The following is a 19,857-nucleotide window of genomic DNA, read 5'->3' on the forward strand; positions in this document are numbered from 1 at the left end:
TCACACTTCTATTATAGCTCTTATTATGAATTGCAATGATCTATTGACATTTTTGTCCTCCCCTCTCCCAGCTCCTCCCACCCTGCACCCAGTGCTCAGTACAGTTCCTAGCACACAGCAGGCATACCATTCATGTTTGTTGAATGAATGGATGAATGAATAAAGCAGAGTTCCTTAGTGCTAAAATGCAGGTTGCATAAAGGTCACCAGGTAAGTTCTGATTCCCCAGCTGTATCCATTTAGCACTCAAGGACTCTTTGGATGGAATCTGAGTACTGCAAATGTGTTGCCCTGTGATATTTAAGACATTCCAGATGGCTCTTGTACCTTCCCAACTCTACTGTGTAAACATCATATCCCCAACTTGTTTTCATTTACTTAACCCTTCTGAGAATCAATTCTTCCCCTTGTAAATGGAAGTAACAATAATAGTATGTTTGCCTCCCAGGGTTGTTGTGAGAACCAAATGAATGTTCATGAAACAGGTAACTCAGTGCTGGTCATCTAGTAAGTATACAATAAATGTTGCCTATGGTTCTAATTATTAATAACATTAGGGCTATTTCAGATTTCCATGGTATCTAGTATAGTGCTTTGTACATAAAAGCAACTTCTCAAAAAATGTTTGCTAAATAAATGAATGACCAGTCTGTGATGCTGAAATATACTAGTGGCCTTTATGCAATTTGCATTCACTCCATTCATTCATTCATTCATTCATTCAAATTGAATTGCAGGCCTGCTGCATGTCAGATGCTATACTGAGCACTGGGAATACAGACGACTAATCATTAAGATGTTAATTAAGATAAGATTCTAGCCTTTGAGGAACTCACAGCATAAATTTATTTTAATTTGAAAAATCTGCATTGGCAGCTCTGTTTTTATGCCTACCTCTCACAAGCAAGGTACATTGACCCTTGTCAAGATGGAGTCAGCGTGGAGAAAAATCAAGCTATATCAAACTCAGGTGGCCCTAGTGGTTGGTCTTAAAAGGCAACCCAGAGAATCAAGGCTATTGTATTCAAACAGAGTCATGAGCTGAAGCATGACTCAGAAAATTATTGGCAACTGAAGGTCCCAACTCAAGGGTGGGCCACAGCCATGAGGGATGGTATATAGGGTACCAAATGGAAGTCACCAGCAGAAGACATGTCCCATGCATCAAGGTCCCAACCAACACACCAACACGTGGGAGAATGAGTTTGGGAGAAGAAACAATATGAGGAAGGTAATGAAGAGCAACGTCCTTCATTAGGAAGAGAGGTATCAGGAACTGGAAAGGTAATCTAAGCCTCAAACTCCAGAAAAAAAGTTTCACATACCACTAAGTTATCACACAGACTGAGGAAACTGGTATAATAATGTCATACATTTTTATATTTCTTAAAACTTTAAAAAATACCCTATAGGATACAATAGATTTTTGTCATGTTTTCCAGCTGCTCAGCACCTTTTCAGAGTCCTGCAATACTTGGAAAACATTTTGCCTTATGAGTTTCAACTCCTCAAGGTAGAAACTAGAAAACACATCTCCCCAGCAACTTAGCTGCTAAGATGTATGCCTGAGACCTAGGATCCACCTATCAAACTCAACCATGAGAGACTTGTTTTCAAAAGAATACAATGTAAAAAAGAAGGCCTGTGAAATTCACCTTCTAGAGAACATGTGGCGAATGTGTCCAAGTCTTGGAGGGCAGAAAAGGTGAAGGTCCTGGTGTCTATTCCCTATGGAGTTGAGGCATAGGCTATCAGGAGTGGTACTTTTGCCAGTGAAGAGCCTTGTAGCATAACTGCCCATTGTTTCCAGTTGTGTAGCATTCAAGCCGGAGTCTCTAGTCCACCAGGAGGTTGGGGAGATTTTCTCCTTAAACCAGCTTCACTGGATTCTTACAGCCAACAATCCTGACAGATATAATTCATTAGACCAATATGCGAGAAAGACTGACCCCTGAGGAGGGACAGAAAGTGCTGTCATCTGGGACTGATATGGATACCCAGGACCACCCAGGGTCACTAAATGCCAGAAGCCACTGATGGCAAAGGAGTAAGTGCAAGCAGTTGCTCCATCAGCTGTGCCTGGATCACTGAATGCTGTTTCTGTAGACCATGGCTTAACTCAGGGGTTGACAGGCCGTATACTGCTTTCTCTCTCAAGAAGTCTCAGGAATTGGAGCCAGCCTGCTGTCTGCTGGGTGGAAGGGAGAACCAGGAAGGGAGAAGAAGATGAGAAGCTGGTGAAATGTGGCCAAGTGTAGCTGTCTCCACCCAACTTTAGAGCCATCTCCATTTCTCTCCAGCTGAACTCACTGCCAATATTCTAAGAGTTCTCCCGGCAACCGGGTATTTCCAAGAACTGACAACACAAAGAAGGGAAAAGGGAAGCAGAATTTTTCTCATTTATGACCAGAGAACTGCCCTTACTGCTTTTAGAGAATGAGTTTTTTGCTTTCTTCTTATTCCTGTGGCTGCTATAAACTCTCAAGATACATTTGCTCTAAGAAACATCACTTCATTTCTCCCCCTTGATATCAAAGGCTCATACTGCTCATACTCCAGTGGTAGGATGGCTAAAGACTCCTCTTCTTAGAGTAATCCCTGAGCTAAGCACTGGGGTATAAATATGAAGAAGGCCCAGCTTCTGCCCTCAGGGTGCTGGGTTGAGTGGGAGACACACAGATATACCACAATAGAATATCCAAGCATAATAGATGCATAGACAAAATGTTACAAAGTCATGCTCACCTTCAGCACAGGTGAGCAGAGGGAAGCCTTTTGAAAGCTTTACAGAAAGGAGTGCCATTCTGGCCTTTCTGCATGAATAGAATTTTGATGAAAAAAATGAAGACATCCCAGGAAGAGGAAGCCACATAAACATAGGCATGGAAGTATGGAATTGCAAGTCGTGTTCAGGAAACATTGAATACTTGCTGGCGTAGAGCATAATGTGTGTGTGATAGAGGAATGGGGTGCTAGGAGGACAGACTCTGGGCTTCTTTCTCAGAAAGAGCCAGATATTATGCTTGTTGGTTGAATGATTATGGCACAAAGTCACAAAAAGTTGAAATAGAGTAAGAACAAAACAAAAATCCAGAAACTTCACCTCAATATATATATATTTTTTTTTGCGGTATGCGGGCCTCTTACTGTTGTGGCCTCTCCCATTGCAGAGCACAGGCTCCGGATGTGCAGGCCCAGCAGCCATGGCTCACGGGCCCAGCCGCTCCGCGGCATGTGGGGTCCTCCCGAACTGGGGCACGAACCCATGTCCCCTGCATTGGCAGGCGGCCTCTCAACCACTGCGCCACCAGGGAAGCCCCACCTCAATATTTCATCCACTGAACTCTTCAAAAGTCTCTGACAGAGTTCCTAATATTGCTTGGTAAATATGATTTTTTTAAATGGGGGTGAGGTTCTTTGATAAGAGGTAATAAAAGTACTTTAATTCAGTTATAAATCAGCATAATGATGGTGAGGAACTCACTGGAGACTGAAGTGCTACTAAATTATAAATGAGAAAGATGTTGTAAAAGGGAAAGAGTCAAACTTGGAATGCTGACTTTATGCTCTGGACCCTGAAATGGCTAAATTTTCAGGATACTCCAATTTCCTCTTGACTGGTTCACACACTTCTAGTTCCTTCTCTATCTCACCCTAAGCCCTCTTTGCCTCCCAGAAAGTGGGAAATGCCCCTCTTAAACAGATCAAATGAAACAGGGAGAGAAACTATATATTTTAGTCTGAATCCCTCATCAGCTCAGAAATAAGGCAGCATTGACCTAACTTAGCACCATATACCTTACCTTTCAGCTGGTACCTTTGTGTACCCTTGGCTGATGCCAGCAACTCAGCCCCACGTCTCCCACTCAGCTCTCCCAGGCTTCTTAGAACTCGGATTCCCAAGACAAAGCACAATTGAGGCCCAGTTAGTGCTCAAGTTTACTGAGAATTAAGCCATAGGCAGATACCATCAAAACACATTTCACTTGTGACCTTTCACAGCCAGCGAATTGGAAGGATTTTCCTTTGCCGGGATTGAATTTAAAACGACTTCCCAGGAGCAAAAGGTCAGCCTGGGGAATCATGATATCCAGTTAAACACAGCTAAATAGAACATTTTAGCATGACAATAAATGGAGTTATATTTAGCTGATTTGGGAAACTATCTGGCCAAGGGAAAAGGAGGAGTACAGAGATTCTTCATCTACCACCCCTCCTCCTCCAGATGGAAAAAGTAATGGAGTAGTGCAGACAAGCACAAAGGTGAAGAATTTTACTAAATCTGTCCAGTGAGACCGTTTTTGCTTTCCCAACATTTACCATGTTCTGAGTAGGACGTTTTGGTTGAATTGCATAAAGGCTATATTGTCCTCTTGACACACACATGAAATTCCTATTAGCATGATTGGAGCAAGATGGGCTCCAAAGGGAGAACATACCCTCAAATAACTTTCTAGGCAGCTTTGATTTCTAGATATGTATGAGGTGAAAGCACATTAGCCAAACTAGCTTTGATAACAAATGCATTCTTTTTTAACAAGGAAAGACTGAAGGGAAAAAATAGTTGGCACTCATCTGCCCTTAACTTGAAATGCCCCATGCTATTTTGAAATAGCCTTATATTTTGCTGTTGTTAACTAACAGATGGTTTTGTTAGCTGATGACTGTTTCTCTAAATAACTCCTGACAATAAAAGGCTGTGACATATGAGAGCAAACTGGGGACCATAAGTGGTAGCCTTTTACCTCTAGAATCTTACCTTGTCGTCCATCCTGAAATTTGATGTGTGTAATTGCAGCCACTGGGAAGGTGTGGAGTGCTATAGCATCACAGATCTGCCAATAGTTAGAAGAGATTATAGGTGTATGTTGTTTTCTTAGAAGGGAAGAAAATATATTTAATTGAAACCAATTTAGAAATCAGGATCCCTGTTTAGAGTGAGAACGTTTTCAATGAAATACTGTTTCATTCTGGCTATGAGAGATCCACAACTTTCCTCTCCCAGGCTCAGTGTGCTATTTGATAGGGAATCCAATGTTTGTTCTTGTCCCCCAAGACCCTATCTACTACACAATGAAATGGTACTCTAGGTGAATATAATCCATAGTGATTTAGCAAAAACCATCAGCCACAGCCTTGTGGAATTCATCTAACATTGTTTCACTTAGGGTGACCAATCTCTCTGCTTATAAGGTCTTTTTCATATGAAACTGCCTTCTTTCATTTTATCTTTTTAAAAATATCACCTGGTCTTTTTACTTATCTTTTATTCTGCCTTTGGGCAGTCCAAAACGGGCATGGCCCAACCTGCTTGGGCATAATATTGGCCACTTTCCAATCTCTAGCTGAGGAAAAGGTATGGCCAAATTCACAGAACTGAGACTCAAGTCTCAAGCCCTTGGTTCCTAAAGGTCTATTTGGTCCGGACACTTTGGATCTACCCTCAACCTGGGAAGACCTTTATACCATATAAATAAGAATAAAGCCTTTGTACAATTCAACAAACAGGTCCTACATAGAACATGGTAAATGTTAGGAAAGTTACCATCTTACCTCTCCAACTTCATCTTGCTCTTTTCTCTTAATATATTGCTGACCTCTTATTGTTCTCTTAATACCTTTACCTAGCTGCTACAGTGTGGCACACTGATCTGTTATGCCCAGAATCCAAAGACAGCTCCATTTCCTGCTTATTGATTTAATCTCTCACCCTTGATTCAAAAGGTTCCATGATGATTATAGCCTACCACTAAAATGAAACAACTCAATCTTTATTCTTTCCCCATATATGATCTCTCATCCAAGTCTGTGACCACACATTATCACCCTAGGACCATAACTCTATTCCCCTCTAGGACCATAACTCATTCCAAAAAGTCCATGTCTTCCAGAGGCCTGGATAAGCATAGACTACCTGAGACATCTCCTTTTAGATACAGCTAGAATACTGTTGCAGTAACCCCATCACTGAGATGACAAGATAATGGTGAACTAAAGTATGGCAGTAACAGTAGGAAGGAAGAAAAATAGTCATATTCAAAATATATTTTTGACAAGACTAGATAACTGATGAACAAAAGGGAATAAAAAGAGGAAAAGATCAAGGGTGACTTTCAGATTTCTGACTTGGAAAAGGTGTTGAATGCTGGATGTGATCAAAGAACAGGGGTAAAGAGTTTGAGATCTGAAAATCATTAAAACAGGGGCGACATAGGCACATGTCTTGTGTTTATCCCATTATTATTATTTTTTATTTGTTGCACCAGGTCATAGTTGCAGCACGCAGGATTTTCATTGCCACGTGCAGGATCTTCGCTGCAGCATGTGGGATCTTTTTAGTTGCAGCATGGGGGATCTTTACTTGTGGCATGCAAACTCTCAGTTGCACCATTTGGGATCTAGTTCCCTGACCAGGGATCGAACCCCTGCATTGGGAGCACGGAGTCTTAGCCACTGGACCACCAGGGAAGTCCCTATCCCATTATTTATGAACGCTCTTATGTGAAATATGCATATCTTTAATTTGAATAAATTGTCAAAAAGTAGAATAGGGAAATCTTTATAACATCACAGAACTTCGAATCCCAGTTCCCTTCTCTGTAAATGGTGATGATAGTATTTACCCAGAATACTGGTAAAAATAGAACACACTTTTTACAAACCACCTGATACAGTGCGTAGCCCAGTATACTCAATAAATGGTAGCTACTATTGTACCTATGATTTGGAATGGCTTACTACACATGATCTGAAGATTGAGTTGGTAACTTGAAAACTGAAAACTGAACCAACAATGAAGTGTTGAAGAATGCAGACAACACCCAACCTGGACTAGGATCCCATGGAAACACTGCTATTATTTATTGCTTACCTAGCACTTCAGCCCAGCAAATTTCAAGGTCAGTCATTATCATTTCCTAAACACAGGAAGAGAAAAGCACTTCACAGATGGGGAAAACACAGCATCTTTGCTAGTAGGAATCACATAGTTCAGCTCAAACAAGTTCAAATATTTGATGTCCTAAAGTCATTGTCTATGAACAAATCTCTATACCAAGACATCAAAGAAAACAACCCAAAGGTACCTCTGACCTTCTTCCTTATGAAGACAGAGGCTGAGTAATTGTGTTGTATACACAGGATATGCAACCTCAGATAATCTTGGGGGCAGGGTGGTAAAGTTATGCAGGCCTTTCCCTCAAAGAATGTCTTATGCACTTGCTTTCTGAAAATGACAAATTGTGAGTAATCTTTTTCACATAAAAATAACTCTGAAAATGATTGTACCTATAAACAAAAAAAAAAAACAAATAGAAAAACAAAATGTGCCTCAAAAACAAAAAAGCCTGTTTTGTGAATAAAAAGGACCCACGTTTTTCCCACACCCTTTGTTACTGACTGAAATCTTCTCTAAGTAAACTGATCATGTCATGATGCAAATAATTGTCATCATGCAAATAATCACCTGCCATGGTTAGAGTGTAAGCTACTGGCAACCCACATACCCACCCACAAAGAAAAGTGCATCAGTTACGATTATCTGGTTGCAGGTAACAGAAACAGACTCTGGTTAACTTAAGCACAGTAACAATAATAATTAACAAAAATAAAATAAATTATAGAACCTAATGAAAAAGTGAACAATCAGGCGTTGGGAGCAATAGGATCAAAGATGCTCTAAGAAATTAGGAAAGAGGCATTAACAGAGTATCTCTTCAAGGGATGGCCATTGGAAGGACCCATTTCAATGCTTTGTGTCAATGTCCCCTCAATGAAGACTCAAACTCCTGGGAGGATAGGGTTAGTCTTATCTCAGACACGTGTCCAAACAGTGCACATGACTCTCCCACCAGAACAGCATGGAAGGAGGGAAGTGAAGTCCCCCGAAGGAAAACTGGAATGTTAGTAACAAAGAAAGGGGAAAGGCTGCTGGGTGGATCAAAACCACAGGTTCCACCGTAGGCCGTCTCAGAAAATACTGGTTCTGAACAGAAACAAGCCTTGGCTTAGGAAACCCATTCGTGCAATTCGATTCATACGGCCAGTGCAGCATAAAAACTTACATTATTCAAACTTTTTAATTTAGAAAGAAATCTGATGTAAGAGCTCATACTCTTAAAAATATATTTTCCCAGGGCTTCCCGGAGGCGAAGTGGTTGAGAGTCAGCCTGCCGATGCAGGGGACGCCGGTTCGTGCCCTGGTCTGGGAGGATCCCACATGCCGCGGAGCGGCTGGCCCCGTGAGCCGTGGCCGCTGCGCTTGCGCGTCCGAAGCCTGTGCTCCGCAACGGGTGAGGCCACAGCAGTGAGAGGCCCGTGTACCGCAAAAAATATATATATATATTTCCCAGCTCTGCCGCTGAAAGCATTTCACCTACAGTAATAGCAGCACCTGTGTACACAACTTGCCGTTAGGAGAACTCATAAAGTGCAGATTACGATTTCAAATCACACTCAAAGGAACCAGGACTCCTTGGAAGATACCTGGCTTCATTTCTTAGGACAGAAAAAATTAGGATGGTGATGGTACCTCCTATGGTTATAGCAGAACGAGACTTTTTCTAGGATGACAGGATGTGCTGAAACGACAACAGATCAGCTGAAAGAGCAGCTACTCACCAAGCCATGATGATTCAAACATCCATACCAAAATATAATAACAGTTACGGTTAATTAGAACAGTTGAGTCTGTGGAAGGCAGAATTCATTATGGCACAGAAACAGAAACGTTGATTTAGAAGTCGTCCCGGGAGACGAAAGGGGCTGTGCGCAGGCGCTTCATCGGCCGTTGGTTGCGCGCGCACCATCTGACGTCTCCGTCAGCAGAGCGATCCGCTGAGTACGTGACCTCGGCTGAGGCAGCCGAGCTGTGCGGGCCGTTGCCCGGGCAAGGGTGTTCTTGGCCTTTGGCCCTTTCCTCTGTCGTTACGGGGAATAAACCTCTCTCGAAACTGACTAGCCCACTCCCTGAAAGGGAACAGATATTTAAGATCCTTTCATCTTCCTTCCACTGGACACAGAGCCTGGAGTCGGCGGCGTCCGTGGGTGGCGGTTTTGTCAGGTGTCTGTCACCTTGAAAAATGGCTGATGGAGAGGACCATTGCTCTGGTGGATATGGACTGTTTTTTGTTTGTTTTTGTTCAAGTGGAGCAGCGGCAAAATCCTCATTTGAGGACTAAAACTTGTGCGGTTGTACAGTACAAATCATTTAAGTCTGGTGGAGTAATTGCAGTACGTTACGAAGCTTGTGTGCTTGGGGTCACTAGAAATATGTGGGCAGATAACGCTAAGAAGTTATGTACAGATCGTCTACTGTCACGAGTTCGTGCGTCCTGTGGGAAAAGCTGACCTCACCGAATACCAGGAAGCCAGTGTGGAAGTGATGGAGGTAAGGTCTCATTTTGCTGCGACTGAAAGTGCCAGCCTTGACAAGGCTTACGGAGACCTGACCAGTGCTGCACGAGAGAGACTACAAAAGCTCCAGGGTCAGCCTGTCTCAGCAGACTTGTTGCCGAGCACCTACACTGAAGGGTTGCCCCAAGGCCCTACAGCAGCAGAAGGGACTGTTCAGAAAGGTACTTCCATAACATCATATTGTTTCTGCTTCCTGCCTTTGCAACCTGCTTTATTTGGTCACTCTTATCCTTCTTGGATTGATTGAAAGGAAACTTAAACTACAGCCTGAATGAATCACAAGGACTCACGTGGAAGGATGTACAGATTCTCTCATCTTTCCAGGTAAGTGGATGTTGAGCTGTGAAAGAGGTCATCCATTAACTTTGTTTATGCTGTACTTTGTTGAACAAATTCTTAGTCCATCAGTTTTTCACCTTTTTGTTGTGCACTTTGAATCTCGTTTTAGACATCCATTTATATCAGAATTTCCTAAAGACATTTCTCTACAAGTTTCTTCTATTTGCCTTACAGCTTCTTTTTAGGTATTTCAACTATATGGAGTTCAGCTTTTTATTTGATTTAAGGTAGGAAGCCACCTTAATTATTATTCTTATCTCGAGTTGGTTTTCCCAACATTTATTAAACAGTCCATTCTTTCTTAACTTCTTATATGTAAGTGGGTCTGTTTCTGTAGTATCCCATTAATCTGTCTACTTCTGCTCCAGAAACATTATTTTTATTACTGTTCATAGTATTTAATAATATTTGATAAGGACTCCCCTCTGCTTTCATTTTTCAAAATTGTCTTGGCTATTTATGCACCTTTATTGTTCAGTATGTGTTTTAGAATATATTAGTTGAATTCCTCAAAAATCTTGTTGGAATTACATTGAATTTACATATTTAGAGAGGATGATTAATGTTAAATTTTTTCATCCATAAACATATTTCAGCAATTTTTAGGTCTTCATTTGTGTCCCTTTTAGTGATTTTTAAGTTAAAATTTTTGATTTATAGTTCTGCTTCTTTTGAGATCTGGAATTCAGTATGTTTTCCTTTTTCTTTCTCATCTAAACTTTTAATTGATATAATATGCATAAAGTGTACAGACTGTAAGTGTACACTTTGACTAATTTTCACAAAGTAAGCCCACTTATATAAGTAGCACCCAGATCAAAAAACCCCAGAACTCTAGAAGCCACCCTTACCTACCCTCCCTGTCATTATCCTTCCCTACATTATCCCCTCTCTCCTACATTATCTCTCCTACCACTATCTTGATTTCTATTTAGCTTATTTCTGAACTTTATAAAATTGAAATCATGCAGTATATACTTGAGTATGGCTTCCTTCACTCAACATTGTCTTTGTGAGATTCATCCATTCTGTTGTATATAGTTGAGTTTGTTTACTCTCATTGCTCTGTAGTATTCCATTGTATGAATATAACACAATTTACCCTTATGATGGATATTTGGGTTGCTTCCAGTTTGGGACTACTAGGAATAGTGCTACTATAAATATTCTTGTAAATATCTTTTGGTGAACAAATGTATGCATTTCTGTTGAGTATATGACTAAAAGTGCTCAGTTGTGGGGTTTGCCTATATTCAGCTTTAGTTTGTCTGTAGTCACCTTTACTAGATACTACTAAAAATTTTCCAAAATGGTAGTACTGATTTATAATTCCACTAGCAGCATATGAGAGTTCTAGTTGTTCCACATCTTTGTTAACGCTTGCTTTTTTCTCTTCTGTATTTTAGCCATTTTGATAGGTGTATAGTTATATCATATTATGGTTTTAGTTTGCATATTCCTGGTGTTAATGAAATTGAGCACCTTTTTCTCAGTTTGATGACCATTCTTCTTTCATGAAATGCCTGTTTAAGTATTTGCCCCCCCCCCTTTTTTTTTTGGTTGTTTCATTCAACTATAGGACTTTATATATTCTGGATATGAGTCATTATCAAATATATGTATTACAATATCTTCTGATTTGTGGCTTGTTTTTCAGTCTCTTAATAGTGGCTTTTGATGTATAGAAGGTTCTTAATTTTAATTTGGTCCAATTTATCTTTTTTTTTTCTTTTATGGATAGTATTTTTTAATGTCCTGTTTAAGAAATCTTTACCTACCTCAAGTTCATGAAAAAACTCTCCTATATTATTTTAGAAGCTTTATTGTCTTGCCTTTTACAGTTACATTTGCAATCCATTGTGTGTGTGACTGTAGGGTATGAGGTAGGGATCAAGATTCCTTTTTTTATTATTGAGTATCCAATTATAATGTCTTTATTATTAAAGCTTTACTTTTTTCTATAAAGGTCTTGTGCATTCATTATGTTAGTTCCTAGATGCTTTAATTTTTTTGTTGCTATAGTGAGTTTGCTTATTTTTTTCTATTATATTTTCCACTTGGTTAGTGATATGTAGGGGAATGATAAGTGATTTTTTTTTGTAAGTTCATCTTTATTTACTTTATCTACCTGACAAAAATTTGAGATATAATCTGCATGAAAGTCCTTTAATAAATAAAATGTTCTTGATGGTTAAAAATATTTTCTGAGACTAGAATAAAATTAGGACAATTAAAAACTTGCTTTTGTGGTAATATTAGATTATGATAGTTCTAGATACCAGATATAAGAGAATCTGGGTCTTATTTGCTTTTAAGCAAATATTATGAAAGTGGAATTCAGCTGGATATCCCAAAGCAAAGAATTCTGCATCTAGATGCTTTTCAACAGGGTGTCTACACCTTTTCGTAAAAAATTTTCTAGTACTTTTGATAATGGCTATATTCAAAACAATGTATCTATTCTCCTCTTCAGTTGTAATCTGTACTTTTAGAACTATTATTTTGTAATATTATTCTTATTTAGAAGAGCTCTTCCAGTAAAAAATCTTTGAATGTTGGACATTAACCAAAGGATACAAATCTGTAGCAAGTTAACTCTGTGGGGGAACTTGTAAGGGAAATCTGTTATTACTTGTAGAAGCAATACAGATTCATCCAGAAAAAAACTCCAAGAGAGTATAGCTTATTTCTAGTAACAGTGGTGAATTTTCCATGGGCTCCATGTTTTAAAGTAAGAATAAATAATAAAAAAATGGTGTACAAAAGTAATTGTAACGTGAAGATGGTATTTTTATTTATGTTAATAAGTAGTGAAATATTGATATGAGTAAATATTTTTTCTTACTTCTGTAAGTATATGTATATTTTTAATGTACACCTATGTACTTGTTTCTATCTATGTGTGCAGAAATGAGTGAACACAGGAAACTTGAATAAGTCAAATAGATCCAGAAAAGTAGTTAATTACAGTACCAACAACAAGGACTGAAAAACACCAGTGGCCACAGATAATAACCAACTAGAAATACACAACAAAAATTTTTTAAAAGGGGGGGGGACAGTGTGTTACATAATGAATAATTAGACCAAAATCCCAAAGAAAAGAATTAACTGAACAAGCTTGGTCCCTTGATGTCTAGTAGAGAAAACCTCTAGGTGACCTTACTAATTAAAATTAAATACTGATTTGATATATAATTTGGTTCCAGTAATACTACAACTGGATTAATATATCAAAGTGGCAAGACAATACCTGATTTAGGGAAAGAAGGAGACAATCCAAATTTGGCAATAAAAAAGATACAAATGGTATTGAGTATTTTTTTTACATGCACAATTCCCTGGAATATGAAAGACACCAACCTTTCCAAAACCAAGTCAAACCTGCGGTCAACTACATATTTTGAAAGCCCAAATTTTTTCTTTCTTTTCCACTGTGCTGTGCTGATAATGTATCAGCCTTCCTTAATCTTGTCCAAGTTGAGATGTGCTTTGCCTTCATTGAGATTAAGTTACAGTCTCCAAATCTACTACCATCTACAGGTTTTCTTTCATTAGAAACATATTATTAATTATTCTGATGGAAGGAGGGTGGGAAGAAAGAAAAAAAATTTTAAGAAAGGTGAAAGAGAAAGAGGGAAGGAAGGAAGGGAGGAAGGGGGAAGGGGGGAACGAAGGGGAGGGAGGGAGGGAAGCAGAGGAAGGACATAAAGTAACCTTCTGAGACACCAAGTTGCTAAGCATTAGGAAATACTCATGAGCTACACAACCTTATGGGATAATAGATAAGTGAGAAACAATAATCATTTAATTGGTTTCCTTATAAATGTAGATTCTATTCAAAACAAAAATCTTGTTTGCCTTGTTCATTCCTATATCACTATTATCTAGAACAAAAGTGCTTGGCACATAGTAAATGCTCAAAAATATTTGTAAAATAAACTGAATAGATGAATGAATTCATGAGTGTGGGTACTCAGGTCCAATTTTGCCATGATGGTTGCTCAACATGATAGTTAGTGTTAAGCTGTGTCAGTTCAGGTACTCCTGGAAGCAGATACAGAGATGGACCTAGAAGAGCAAGAAATATATTGGGGGACATAAATTGGTGTGAATAGTAGGAAGGAAAAGACTTTGTATTCCAATGCTGTTTTGTCACTTGTGAATGGAGAGAGGAAAGGAAGGAGGATTGGGTAGGAAGAGCCTCAGACTGCAATGTAGCTCAAGAAAGTCCCAGTCAGGCCAATGGGGAAGCCAAAAGCAAAGATTAGAGAAGTCCCATATGGGGCCAAAATGACCTGGCTCTACAGTACTTGGTGCACAGAACCCCCTCTGGGCTGTTACTGGCTGTGAGCAGCCCTGGAAGAGCATGAACTTGGAGTTGAAGACTGTGGAGGATCCCAAATTTGCAATATCTGGAGGCTTTCTGCTAATTACACTCTTAAGCAGATTCTTTCTTGATAGGGGATTGAGTGGCCTACCTCCATGGCCATAGAAACCAAAAGGTTCCCTGTTTCTAATGTTGAGTAGATCAGATTCAATATCAACCCTAAATCTTCTCTCCTCATTCCTACCATGAACTCTGTGAACTTTTTCTCCTTGAATACAGAAGATTATTCCTTTCTTTCCATTCAATGTCTGCATGGATTTGAAACCTTTCACTTATGTGAATGTTTCTTTTTCCAAGAGAGTTGACAGATGTCAACTTTTTAAATTACACATAGAAAGGGCAACTCTATTGCCAACCATCAAAGACTACAAAGTCATTCCATCATTTTACAAATATACCTCACTTAAGTGGTAAACTTTCAGTAAATGTCCATATCTAGCTTGTAAACCAATGCTGGCATCCCTTTGCATCCATACCTAATTCTAGGACACTTCTTCCCTATATTAGTTCAAAATAAGGGATAAGACACATATACAAATAAGTATGGTATATATTTTATAGGTATATAATTTTTAAATATGCAAAATATATGTCACATTACACTATAATGTGGATAGTGAAAAGTGCTAATGAAGTACAAACATATGCAATAGAAGTTCAGAGAAAGGAAAGATTACTTCAAACTGGGAGGACTGGAGGAGAGTTTCATGGAGAAGATGTCATTTACTCTGGGTCTTTAAAGATGAGTAAAATTTGTACATGTAGAGATGAGGTAAATGACATTGGCAGAGAGAATCCCATGCACAAGAGCATGGAGCCAAGAAAGTACAACCTTGTAAAAAACAAAAACTCAGAGCATAATAGTTTTCATGGCAGTAGGATCAATTAACTGACAAGTTTCAGGCAGTTCTTAGTTCCTAAGTTTGAAATCTAAGATACTGTCAGCCTGCTAATCACTAGTAGATGTACTGTTATTATTGTCTGTTCATAAATTTGACATCAGAAAAATACACTTGAGCATAAACCTGACCATTGTCTCTTGGCCATCAGGACCATCCTGCCTTGAGGACACATTTTATTAGCATGTACAACGTATGCTAAAAGACTGAACTGAAGACACCCATAAAGTGTAGCTATTGCATGACAGAGTGTTTAAAAATAAGTTTAAGGTGTCATTAGTTCAAGTGGTGGTTCTGACACCAAATAGCTGCTCTTTGACTGATCTAAGAATGAATACATTCTCTCTATACAGTGTTCCATTAGCGATTTTAATTGCATGCTAAGCTTTATAATTTGTTGCTGTCATTTAGGTTCATGTACTGTACTAATATTTATTCTGCATATTATATAACACCTTATTAAGTTTATTGCCCGCTTTCTATAAATTTTTTTTTATCAGACTTCATGTGAGAAGCTAACTTACATATCTATTAAAAGTAGTCCTTGAGTTACAGGTTCTCTTAGTATTCTGAACAGAGTTTTTAAATTAAATCTGTGGAAGGAAAAAGGAGATGGTTTGCTTCCCAAATAGGAAAAAAAAAACTGTATATACATCCTATTACACAATATCTATGCCCTGATGACCATGAATAATATAAATGGTGATTACTTGGTTTGTCTTTTTCATGCCCTCCATGGAGTTTTCTCTGACAAATGGGACCCGAATATGTACCTTCCTTTAATTCACATTCAATAAGTGAATGGCTATTCACTTTGCTTAGCACAATGTCTCAGACATGAAAGCTTAACGAAAAATTTTAATGAGATAAATAAATATATAATAATTAAGGTCTACTTCCTAAACATCTCCTCCATTACATTATATCACATAGTATATGCTCAATAAATCACAATGATGGTAGAGACACAAATTCAAAATATAATTGGAGAACAACAACAAACTCCTCATGACCATCTCAGCACATATCCTTGTCTCTCCTTTCATTCTTTCTCTACCTTTCTAAACTTAACTCTCTGGACTGCTCAAGCTCAAGATGGTGGAGTAGAAGGACATGGGTTCACCCCTCCTTACAGAAACATCAAAATCACAACTAACTGCTGAACAACCATCCACAGAAAAATGTTGGAACCTACCAAAAAAGATACCCTACAGCCAAAGACAAAGAAGAAGCCACAATGAGACAGTAGGAGGGGTGCAATCATGATAAGATCAAATCTCATGCCCACTGGGTGGGTGACCCACAGATGGAGAGCAATTGTACCATGGAGGCCTTCCCACAGGAGTGAAAGTCCTGAGCCCAATATCACACTTCCCAGCTTGGGGATCCAGCAACAGGAGGAGGAGCCCCTAGAGAATCTGGCTTTGTTAGCCAGCAGGGTTTGAGCGCAGAAAATCCATGACTGGGGGGAATAGAGACCCCACTCTTGGTGGGTGCACACAAGGTCCCGTGCACACCAGAACCCAGGGGGAAGAAAAGGAGACCTGATAAGAGACTGGGCCAGACCTACCTGCTGGTATTGGAGGGTCTCCTGTGGAGGCAGGGGGGTGGCTGCTGCTCACTGAAGGGACAAAGACACTGGCAGTGGCAATTCTGGGGAGTACTCATTGGCATGAGCCCTCCTGGAGGCCGCCATTAGCTTCACCCAACAGCCTATAGGCTCCAGTCTTGGGACACCTCAGGCCAAACAACCAACAGGGCAGGAACACAGCCCCACCCATCAGCAGACGGGCTGCTTAAAGTTTTCCTGAGCACAGTCTTACCCACCAGAGGGACAAGACCCACCTCCACTCACCAGTGGAGTTCAGCCCATCAGGAAGCCTGCACAAGCCTCTTACACAGCCTCATCCACCAGAGGGCAGACAGCAAAAGCAAGAAGAACTACAATCCTGCAGCCTGCAGAATGGAAACCGCGATCACAGAAAGTTAGACAAAATGAGACAACAGAGGAATATGTCCCAGAGGAAGAAACAAGATAAAACCGCAGAAGAACAACTAAGAGAAATGGACATAGGCAACCTGCCAGAAAAAGAATTCACAATAATGATAGTGAAGATGATCTAAGACTTCAGAAAAAGAATGGAGGTGAGGATCGAGAAGATGCAAGAAATGTTTAACAAAGTCATGGAAAAAAAACAACAAGAAATGAATAATATAATAACTGAAATGAAAAATACACTAGAAGTAATCAATAACCAAATAACTGAAGCAGAAGAACGGGTAAGTGACCTGGAAGACAGAATGGTGGAAATCACTGCCACAGAACAGAATACAGGAAAAAGAATGAAAAGAAATGAAGACAGTCTAAGAGACCTCTGGGACAACATTAAACACACCAACATTCGCATTATAGGGGTCCCAGAAGGGGAAGAGAGAGAGAGCACCTGAGAAAATATTTGAAGATAAAATAGCTGAAAAATTCCCTAACATGGGAAAGGAAAGAGTCACCCAAGTCCAGGAAGCGCAAAGAGTCCAAGACAGGATAAACTCAAGGAAGAACACAAGACACATAGTAGTCAAATCAACAAAGACTAAAGACAAAGAAAAGCTTCTAAAAGCAGCAAGGGAAAAGCAACAAATAACAAAAGGGAATTCCCATAAGGTTATCAGCTGATTTCTCAGCAGAAACTCTGCAGGCCAGAAGGGAATAGCACGATATATTTAAAGTGATGAAAAGGAATAACCTACAACCAAGAATATTCTACCCAGCAAGGCTCTCATTCAGCTTCAATGGAGAAATCAAAAACTTTACAGACAAGCAAAAGCTAAGAGAATTCACCACCAGACCAGCTTTGCAACAAATGCTAAAGGAACTTCTCTAAGCAGAAAAAAGAAAAAGAAAGAAAGCCACAACTAGAAACAGGAAAATTACTAATGGAAAAGCTCACCAGTAAAGGCAAACATACAATAAAGATAGGAAATCATCCACAAATATGAAATCAAAACCAGCAATTGTGAGGAGAGCACAAATGCAGGCTATTGGAAATGCATATGAAATTAAAAGACCAGCAACTTAAAACAATCTTGTTTATATACAGACTGCTATATCAAAACCTCATGGTAGGGCTTCCCTGGTAGTGCAGTGGTTGAGAATCCTTCTGCCGATGCAGGGGACGTGGGTTCGTGCCCTGGTCCGGGAGGATCCCGCGTGCCGCAGAGCGGCTGGACCCGTGAGCCATGGCCGCTGAACCTGCTCGTCCAGAGCCTGTGCTCCGCAACGGGAGAGGCCACAACAGTGAGAGGCCCACGTACCGCAAAAAAAAAAAAAAAAAAAAACCTCATGGTAACCACAAACTGAAAATCTACAATTGATACACACACAAAAAGAAAAAAGAATCCAAACATAACACTAAAGGTAGTCATCAAACCACAAGAAAAGAGAACAAAAGAGGAAGGGAATAAAAACAAACCCCAAACAATTAACAAAATGACAAGAAGAACATACATATCAATAATTACCTTAAACGTAAATGAATTAAATGCTCCAACCAAAAGACTTAGACTGGCTGAATGGATACGAAAACAAGACCTGTATATATACTCTCTATAAGAGAGCCACTTCAGATCTAGGGACACATACAGATTGAAAGTGAAGGGATGGAAAAAGGTATTCCATGAAAATGGAAATCAAAAGAAAGCTGAAGTAGCAATACTCATATTAGACAAAATGGACATTAAAATAAAGACTGTTACAAGAGACAAAGAAGGATACTATGTAATGTTCAAGGGTCTAGTCCAAGAAGAAGATATAATAATTGTAAATATATATGCACCCAACATAGGAGCACCTCAATATATAAGGCAAATACCAACAGCCATAAAGGGAGAAATTGATAGTAGCACAATAATAGTGGGGGACTTTAGCATCCCACTTTCACCAGTAGACAGGTCATCCAGACAGAAAATTCATAAGGAAACACAGGCCTTAAATGACACATTAGATCAGATGGACTTAACTGATATTTATAGAGCAGTCCATACAAAAGCAGCAGGATACACATTCTTCTCAAGTGCACATGAAACATTCTCCAGGATTGAGCACATGCTGGGCCACAAATTGAGCCTCAGTAAATTCAAGAAAATTGAAATCATATCAAGCATATTTTCTGACCACAACACTATAAGTTTAGAAATCAACTACGAGAAAAAGAACTAATAAACACAAACACATGGAACCTAAAAAATATGCAACCAGTGGATCACTGAAGAAATCAAAGAGGAAATAAAAAAAATACCTAGAGACAAATGAAAATGAAAGCCCCATGATCCAAAACCTATGGGATGCAGCAAAAGCAGTTCTAAGAGGGAAGGTCATAGCAATACAATCTTAACTCAGGAAACAAGAAAAATCACAAACAACCTAACCTTACACCTAAAGCAACTAGACAAAGAAGAACAAACAAAACCCATAGTTAGCAGAAGGAAAGAAATCATAAAGATCAGAGCAGAAATAAATGGCATAGAGACCAATAAAACAATAGAAAAGATCAATGAAACTAAAAGCTGGTTCTTTGAAAAGATAAACAAAATTGATAAACTGTTAGCAAGACTCATCAAGAAAAAAAGGGAGAGGGTTCAAACCAATAAAATTAGAAATGAAAAGGAGAAGTTAAAACAGATACCACAGAAATACAAAGCATCCTAAGAGACTACTACAGCAACTATATGCCAATAAAATGAACAACCTGGAAGAAATGGACAGATTCTTAGAAAGGTACAATATCCCAAGACTGAACCAGGAAGAAAAAGAAAATA

General features: G+C 39.2%; 1 pseudogene; it reads left to right on the forward strand.

Annotated features, from left to right (window-relative positions):
* The first annotated feature begins 9,087 nt into the window (after positions 1-9,087).
* The window catches only part of LOC132490505 (uncharacterized), a 195,825-nt pseudogene continuing 185,055 nt past the window's right edge, over positions 9,088-19,857 (forward strand).

The sequence above is a fragment of the Mesoplodon densirostris genome, chromosome 5 (genome assembly GCF_025265405.1).
Source record: "Mesoplodon densirostris isolate mMesDen1 chromosome 5, mMesDen1 primary haplotype, whole genome shotgun sequence".
Classification (NCBI taxonomy): Eukaryota; Metazoa; Chordata; class Mammalia; order Artiodactyla; family Ziphiidae; genus Mesoplodon; species Mesoplodon densirostris.